The 7,500-nt window shown below is 36.2% G+C and overlaps 1 protein-coding gene and 1 long non-coding RNA gene across 2 annotated transcripts in view; one reads left to right on the top strand and one right to left on the bottom strand.

Annotated features, from left to right (window-relative positions):
• The window catches only part of LOC135200908 (peroxidase-like), a 61,761-nt gene that overhangs the window by 5,367 nt on the left and 48,894 nt on the right, over positions 1–7,500 (top strand). The gene's annotated exons all lie outside the window — the stretch shown is intronic.
• Positions 1–7,500, bottom strand: part of LOC135200909 (uncharacterized) — a 56,043-nt gene that overhangs the window by 31,806 nt on the left and 16,737 nt on the right. Inside the window, exon 2 of the long non-coding RNA XR_010311394.1 lies at positions 4,146–4,233. This is a non-coding gene — a long non-coding RNA (uncharacterized LOC135200909). The remainder of the gene's footprint in view (positions 1–4,145; positions 4,234–7,500) is intronic.

Genomic DNA, 7,500 nt, shown 5'->3' with positions numbered 1-7,500 from the left:
TATATATATATATATATATATATATTATGCATGTATATATATATATACTACGTATATGTTCGTGTATGTATGTATGCATGATGTATATTTACACATACGGACCCCAGTTGCTCATGAATTCCCTTAATCTGCCCCATCAGAGGGACCACCAAGACTCTTACTGACTTCGTACAAGAAGGCATCGTCGGCTAATTCTCGTTAGTGTTTTGTTTTTTGTGTATGTGCTTTTCGACAGTATAAAACGGAAGGAATTTCACTGCTAACAACTGCTTGTTCGTGCATCATCTTTCTCCTTACGTTCATGAAAGAATTTCACAGGTAACAACTGACTGTTAATGCATCGTATTTCTCCTTACGAAAAAAACGAAATTCACAAGGATGAGCGAAACTGTACACCATTACCAAAAAAAATCCAGGAAACCACTCCAGAAGAAATAATAAAGAACATATGGAAAGGAAATGAACGGCTTCTATCATTATTAACCAACTTCTGTCGCTCGCACCGATGACGTTGGTGGGGATATCCCCTCAATGATAGAATGACAAATGATTCGAAAGTCAAAGCTCATAGCAGCAGATATATAAGCCCCTGAAGAGCTTATAACAGTCATCGTCACCGTCAGATCTGATTGACAAAGGAGGTGCTGCAACTATCATTTTTTTCAGTTTTTTTATTTCCTGTCTTTTGTGAGGAAGTTAATCGGCTATCCTTTAAGAGGGAGAGTCCATGACACTTGTTTCTTGAGAGAGAGAGAGATATATAAAAAAAAGTTAGGCTTATGATAATTGTTACTTAAAACGAGAGAGAGAGAGAGAGAGAGAGAGAGAGAGAGAGAAGAGAGAGAGAGAGAGAATATAACAGGAATCTCTTTACCTCCACTTGAGAGTATCAAAAATCTCAAACTCACATTAGTCAGGCTAAACAGAGAGAGAGAATATTAAATGTTCATTCATCTCTACTTGAGGATATAACAAATCTCAAACTCATCATACTTAGAGAGAGAGAGAGAGAGAGAGAGAGAGAGAGAGAGAGAGAGAGAGAGAGAATGTAAAAATCACTGAGAAAAAAAAAATAAGACAACTTGAAACAAAAAGTAAAGATCCGGTATTGTTTATGCCTCACTTAGGTGCACGTCACCCGCACACCCCCCCCCCCCCCCCCCCCCACCGCCCCCGACCCCCTTCTCCTCTCCCACACCAACCAAGATTCACCTGAAGCCCTCCCTCCCACCCTCCCCTCTCCTCTCCCCATGCGTCCTCCCACTCCAAATTCCCCACCCATTCAGGGACAATCCCTATCGTGGGCGTAATTGAAGGATTACCAAAACAGGGTCACGTTTGAGACACGAACAAAATTGGGCACACGAGGAACCTGGTGCACCATGGACACCCAGTGTGGAAGCCTGATATATTCCTCATGTTTATATAATGCCATGATTTTAACGAGAGAGAGAGAGAGTAGGAGAAGAGAGAGAGATCATATAACTTCAATACGAAGGGAGAAAGTAAGGTCGTGCTCTCTCTCTCTCTCTCTCTCTCTCTCTCTCACTCTCTCTCTCTCTCTCTCTCTCTCTCTTATATATATATATATATATATATATATATATATATATATATATATATATATATATATATATATATAATATATATATATATATAATGAATAATCTGATCACGAAATATATAAAACGTGATGCTATGTATAAACAATGGTAATATCTATTTTTTTTTTTATTCGAATAAACTCGTCACAACAATGCCTACCTCAAGCAAAGCTAAACTGAACAGACTCATTTTATTTTTCTGAAAAAAATTAACTCTTAATGTGCCCTTGTTTCTGGGAAAAAATTAAGCCCATAATTCAATTGATGGAATAAATACGTCTTTCACCTCTGAGTCTAAACATGCAAAAAAGAAAGTGATTCATATATTTAGAAGCATTTTATGTGTAACATTCATCAAATAAGGATATTAAACTTTCCATTTAACTTTAAATCTAATTCATGGACATTCTGGCATCAATTTTAATAGTCAGAATATATTATTTTTTGCTGAATTAATAGATTTGCAGGGCAAGTCGCGGTAGGAAACATTACAGAAAAATCAGTTCAGTTAAGAGACAGAATTTTGAAGTTAGGAAAATCAATGCATGTGTGAATTCACAGAGATATTTCCAATGCTCTTCCAAACAACTGGCATTTCCTAAGAATGCTTTCACTTAATGAACAAAACGAGATCTTTTGCACTTTCCCAGTCTTTGGGGTCTAACAGAACCTGTTGGTCGCTATTCAGCCCATCTAGATTATTTTGATATGAAAAAAGAAAAGGTGTAATCCGACTTCCAGCTTACTCAGGCGCCTGCTAAAATCTGGGGTTAAATAATGCGTCGTTTCACCAACGAAAATTAAAATACACTATATTTTCACCAACGAAAATTAATATAAATACACCATATTTTTCAACAATGAAAATTAAAATAAATACACTATATTTTTCACCAACGAAAATTAAAATAAATACAAATTTTTCACCAATGAAAATTAAAATAAATACACTATATTTTTCACCAATGAAAATTAAAATAAATACACTATATTTTTCACCAATGAAAATTATAATAAATACACTATATTTTTCACCAAAGAAAATTAAAATAAATACACTATATTTTTCACCAATGAAAATTAAAATAAATACACTATATCTTCACCAACGAAAATTAAAATAAATACACTATATTTTTCACCAACGAAAATTAAAATCAATACACTATATTCTCACCAACGCAAAATAAAATGTATACGCTAATTTTATTAGAAATAATTGTTCTGTATGCTTAACATGCGCATTATATATATTTGTTAACATTTTCCTTCGAATAAATAAATCATAAATATCCTATCGTAAAATTCCTGTATCTTTAACTCAACGCATAACACTTTTCAGACCTTATTAGGCTTTTCCATACGGCTTTCCTAACCCCCCCCCCCCCCAACAAGAATAATAACAGCTACAACAACAACAAAATGGTTTGTAGGCCTACTCCCCGAGTGAGCAAAAATTCTAATACAGAATTATTACCAAAATATGCGAGAAGCAGGAAGTTTAACTTAAGACGTATTTCTCGCCAAATTCATCTATAACATTAAAAGTGGCTAAACAATTGTAAAGTAACTTAAGAGTTATATAAGGCATTGACGAACTACTTGAGATTTATAAGCTTAAAAGCCTGTAATCTGCACGGGTGAGGATTAAAACAATAATGTCGTGGACAGTACTTGTGACCTGCGTCCGATGGCATACTATTCCATACCATGCCATTCACCCGGTGGGGATTACATCATTCACCCGGTGGGGATTAGATCAATCACCCGGTGGGGATTAGATCATTCACCCGGTGGGGATTCGATCATTCACCGGGTGGGGATTCGATCATTCACACGGTGAGGATTAGATAATTCACCCGGTGGGGATTAGATCATTCACCGGGTGTGGATTAGCTCATTCACCCGGTGGGGATTAGACCCGGTGGGGTTGAACCGGAACAGGCGATGAAAGTTAAGAGGTAACACTCAGGAAATCATGCATCATACGATGAACGCTTTTTTTTACCGCTGAAACGAACAATGTTCTAAAGCTGACGGTTTTGACAAACAATCCGGGAGGCCTATTTCGTTTTTTTCCGTTTGTTCGTGAATGTAAAATCATCAACTGAGTATGTGCCGTGTCGGTGATCCACACAAACGGCTTAGAATGCTCTGTTTGGGAGTGCATATAATGTTTGTTTGTATGGTGTTTTTTTTTTACGTTGCATGGAACCAGTGGTTATTCAGCAACGGGACCAACGGCTTGACGTGACTTCCGAACCACGTCGAGAGTGACTTCTATCACCAGAATCAAAAGGTTATCCAAAAGGGTCACTCTCTCTCTCTACCAATTTCCCACCCATAAAAAAAAATAAAAAAAAACTCAGAATCAAAAGGTTATCCAAAAGGGTCACATTCTCTCTCTCTCTCTCTCTCCAACGACTGAAAACAAAACTAGCTTCCATAAAAAAAACTAACTTCATATTGACATCATCAAACCTGCATGCAACACAATGTTGCAACTTCAACTAAGCTGCATTACAAGAACCCAGAACTAACCTTTCATCGGGCTGAAGCAGTTTCACCGAAGGTTTCACAATTCATAACGTCGCCATTCTCTGCCCAGACAGACAATAATACCCAGCGCCTGGAAAAGGAAATAAAAAAATGGTTTTAGCCAAGCTGAATTTCGAGTACTCCATTTGTCAACACGAAGATACAATTAAAGGCAAATTCCAGTTTATCTGAAAATAAGGTTTCAAATCTTTATATACAAGTAATATATATATATATTATATATATATATATATATATATATATATATATATATATATATATATATATTTATATATATATATACATATATATATATATATATACTTGTATAAAAAGATTTGAAACGTGTGGTTTTCCGCCCAATTTTAATGACCACCCGGGTTGGACGACGGCAAATGCTTTGGTCACGAACTCAGGGACACACGTTCAGCTCTCGACCCGGACGAGGAGCGACGAATGGGGCACGTGCCCTAAAAGGCAGTGCTATACTGCTGTTGATCAAACCAGTGAATTATTTACCCTGTTGTTATTCGACTACCTAATAGTCGAGTCACATATTGGGAGAGAGAGAGAGAGAGAGAGAGAGTAGAGAGAGGAGAGAGAGAGAGAGAGAGAGAGAGAGTAAACCTGAGCGTTCATTAACCTATTAAAATGTTAATGTAATATCTAAGAGGAGGAGCCTTGGCGTGGTAATTCTTACCCCCCACAGGGGTGAAAGCAATAACAAGACATTCATAAGATTCTCTCTCTCTCTCTCTCTCTCTCTCTCTCTCTCTCTCTCTCTCTCTTACCTCGTCGACAAAAGCATTCGTACACCTGTATCAAAAAAACACTACAAATAATGCTAGAAAAAAATAGAAATGATTATATATCTTTTCGAAAGATGCTAGAAAAAAATATAAATTATTACATATCTTTTCCTTTTAAATAGAAGAGTTCTGCTTCCTTTTAACTAGATATCCAACAAGATCTCTCCCCAAAGGGATTTCATGAAAGTAATCTCTTAACACAGCTGTCTTGGCATTCCAACCGTTAGAGAGATTTCGTAATAGAATTCTTACTGAAAGATATGATACGGAAGAACTTCGAAAATTCTCTCTCTCTCTCTCTCTCTCTCTCTCATGACAGGTCGGTCTACTTTCCCTCCAAGTGCATGGCAATTCGTTAGTTTAAATACAGGTATATGAAGGTGCACCTAATCAAGACTACCTAATATAAAAAATAAAATAAAAAAGTCGTTGTGAAAGGCGTACAGGAAAGACAGCAGAGGACTGCCAAGAACTTGATTGCTTCTGGATTACATTTTTTTTACGCAAAGAAAAAAGAAAATTATTAAGGAGAAGATACTTTTAAATGGAACAGAATGTAAAAAATTTCCCCCAAGCTGTCAGCTGATCTGAACGTTTTTTCTCAATACTGACAATGACACTGAATGTTTTTATATCACTGGCAATGAAATTCTGCGAATCTCCTCATTACTGATAGTAATATATAATGTTTTTCTTTATATTAAAGAATAAAAGTAGTTGCTTTGTTGCTAATTTGATTATAATAATAAATTTTAACGTTTTTTCTAACTAGAAATGAGTCGGTCTAATGGATACGTTTTCACAGTCTATAAATACTTATATAATTAAAGAATAAAAAGAACCAAACAATGAGCAGATATACCTCCAGCCTGTCAAAGAAAGGAACTTTATAAATCAGGGAAAACAGAAACATGATATGATTTCCAACGCTCAGCAGTAATATATCATACTGAAATAAATAGTAGTCGCCAGCCGTCTACATAAAAGTTATTCCTGACCTCCCCAAATGTAAGTGCGGGAAAAGGTGGACAAAGAGGTGGTGCAAGGCCTATTTACAAGAGTAATGACATCCTTTTCGTAAGTAGTTATTAAATTCTTTAAATAAAAAAAAAACTATTTTATTCAGCCACGCGATATCAAAACATTCTTCTTGTGAGCAACTGGTAAAATATTTCTACATAAAAAAAATTGCTTTTCATCCACGCGATGTCAAAGGTTATTTTTTTCGCTTTCGCTTTCTATTTCCGCTTTGAACCGGTTAAATCCGGTTGGTGGTTTAATCGTGACTGACAGATCGGATCAGCTGATGAAGGGGGCGGAACCTACTAAGGTTGGAACACACTAAGTATAAGTGTCGATGATAGTTAGTATATACCACTACATTAAGTAATTCTACCTTTGATATGCTTAGAAAAATGTTTAGCTATCCTGCTCAAAATATAAACTAGTTTACAGTTTGAGAGAGAGAGAGAGGAGAGAGAGAGAGAGAGAGAGAGAGAGAGAGAGAGAAATATATGAAACCATACTTAGGACTGTAAATGGCCACCAGAAAAAATATCGAGAAATCATTTCTCTTCATAACCCTGCTTTCCCTTTCTCCTTCTTTTATTTCTACCCGTTATTCTGGATTTTTCCAGACCCACCTTCACTTTCCGAGCGTTCTCCCTTCTCGCATTTCTGTTAACTTCTTCTTCCATCTACATCTGTTTTTTTTTTCGCTCCATCTTTACTTGTTCTTCTTCAGTCTTCGATCTGTCGACCTTTAATCTTTCGGTTCATTCTTCCGTATCCATTCTTCTTTTAATCTGTTCTCAAAGTTACACCTTCATTTGTTCTTTATTCTCCAACAATCTTTCGACCTCTCATCTTTTGTTTTTTAAGGGCCTATACTTCAAGTGCGTCATTATCATTTTCTTTTGTTTCTCCCCTCCAATTTTTATTCATTCCTTTCGTTCTTCCTCAGCTTATTTAATTTCTCCATTCATGCTCATCTCCAGCCAAACCTTGTGGGTCACTCCTGCTCATTTTCCCTGGTTTCTGTTTTGGGAAAAGAAAAAAACAAAAATCCGCAGTCGTGACTATGTAAAATCCCTTTTAAGTTTTCTGTAAAAACTACTGAGGCTAGAGGGCTGCAAATTGGTACGTTGATCATCCACCCCCAATCATCAAACACACCAAACTGCAGCCCTCTAGCTTCAGAAGTTTTTATTCTATTTAAAGTTAAAGTCAGCCATAATTGTACGTCTTGCAGAGCTATCAGGGGCCGCGGCTCACACGGCATTATACTCTGTACAGAGAACTCGATTGCGCCGAAGTTTTAGTTGTTTTATAATTGGTAACGCAATTCAGCCATTTTTCTCATTGCTAGTAATAAATCAAAACGTTTATCCTCCAATTTAGGAATTAAACTTATCGCTTCAGTTGTCAACATTCCTTTCCTAAGAAAATATACCGTTTTTTCAATACTGGTAATGCAAGTCACTCTAACGGAAAGTTTTCACCATTTCTAACAATCTCTACAATTAGATAATATTAAAACAAAAAAATAA

The sequence above is a fragment of the Macrobrachium nipponense genome, chromosome 27 (assembly GCF_015104395.2).
Source record: "Macrobrachium nipponense isolate FS-2020 chromosome 27, ASM1510439v2, whole genome shotgun sequence".
NCBI lineage: Eukaryota > Metazoa > Arthropoda > Malacostraca > Decapoda > Palaemonidae > Macrobrachium > Macrobrachium nipponense.
Note: the sequence above shows the minus strand (reverse complement) of the source record. Positions and strands in the feature narration are given on the sequence as shown.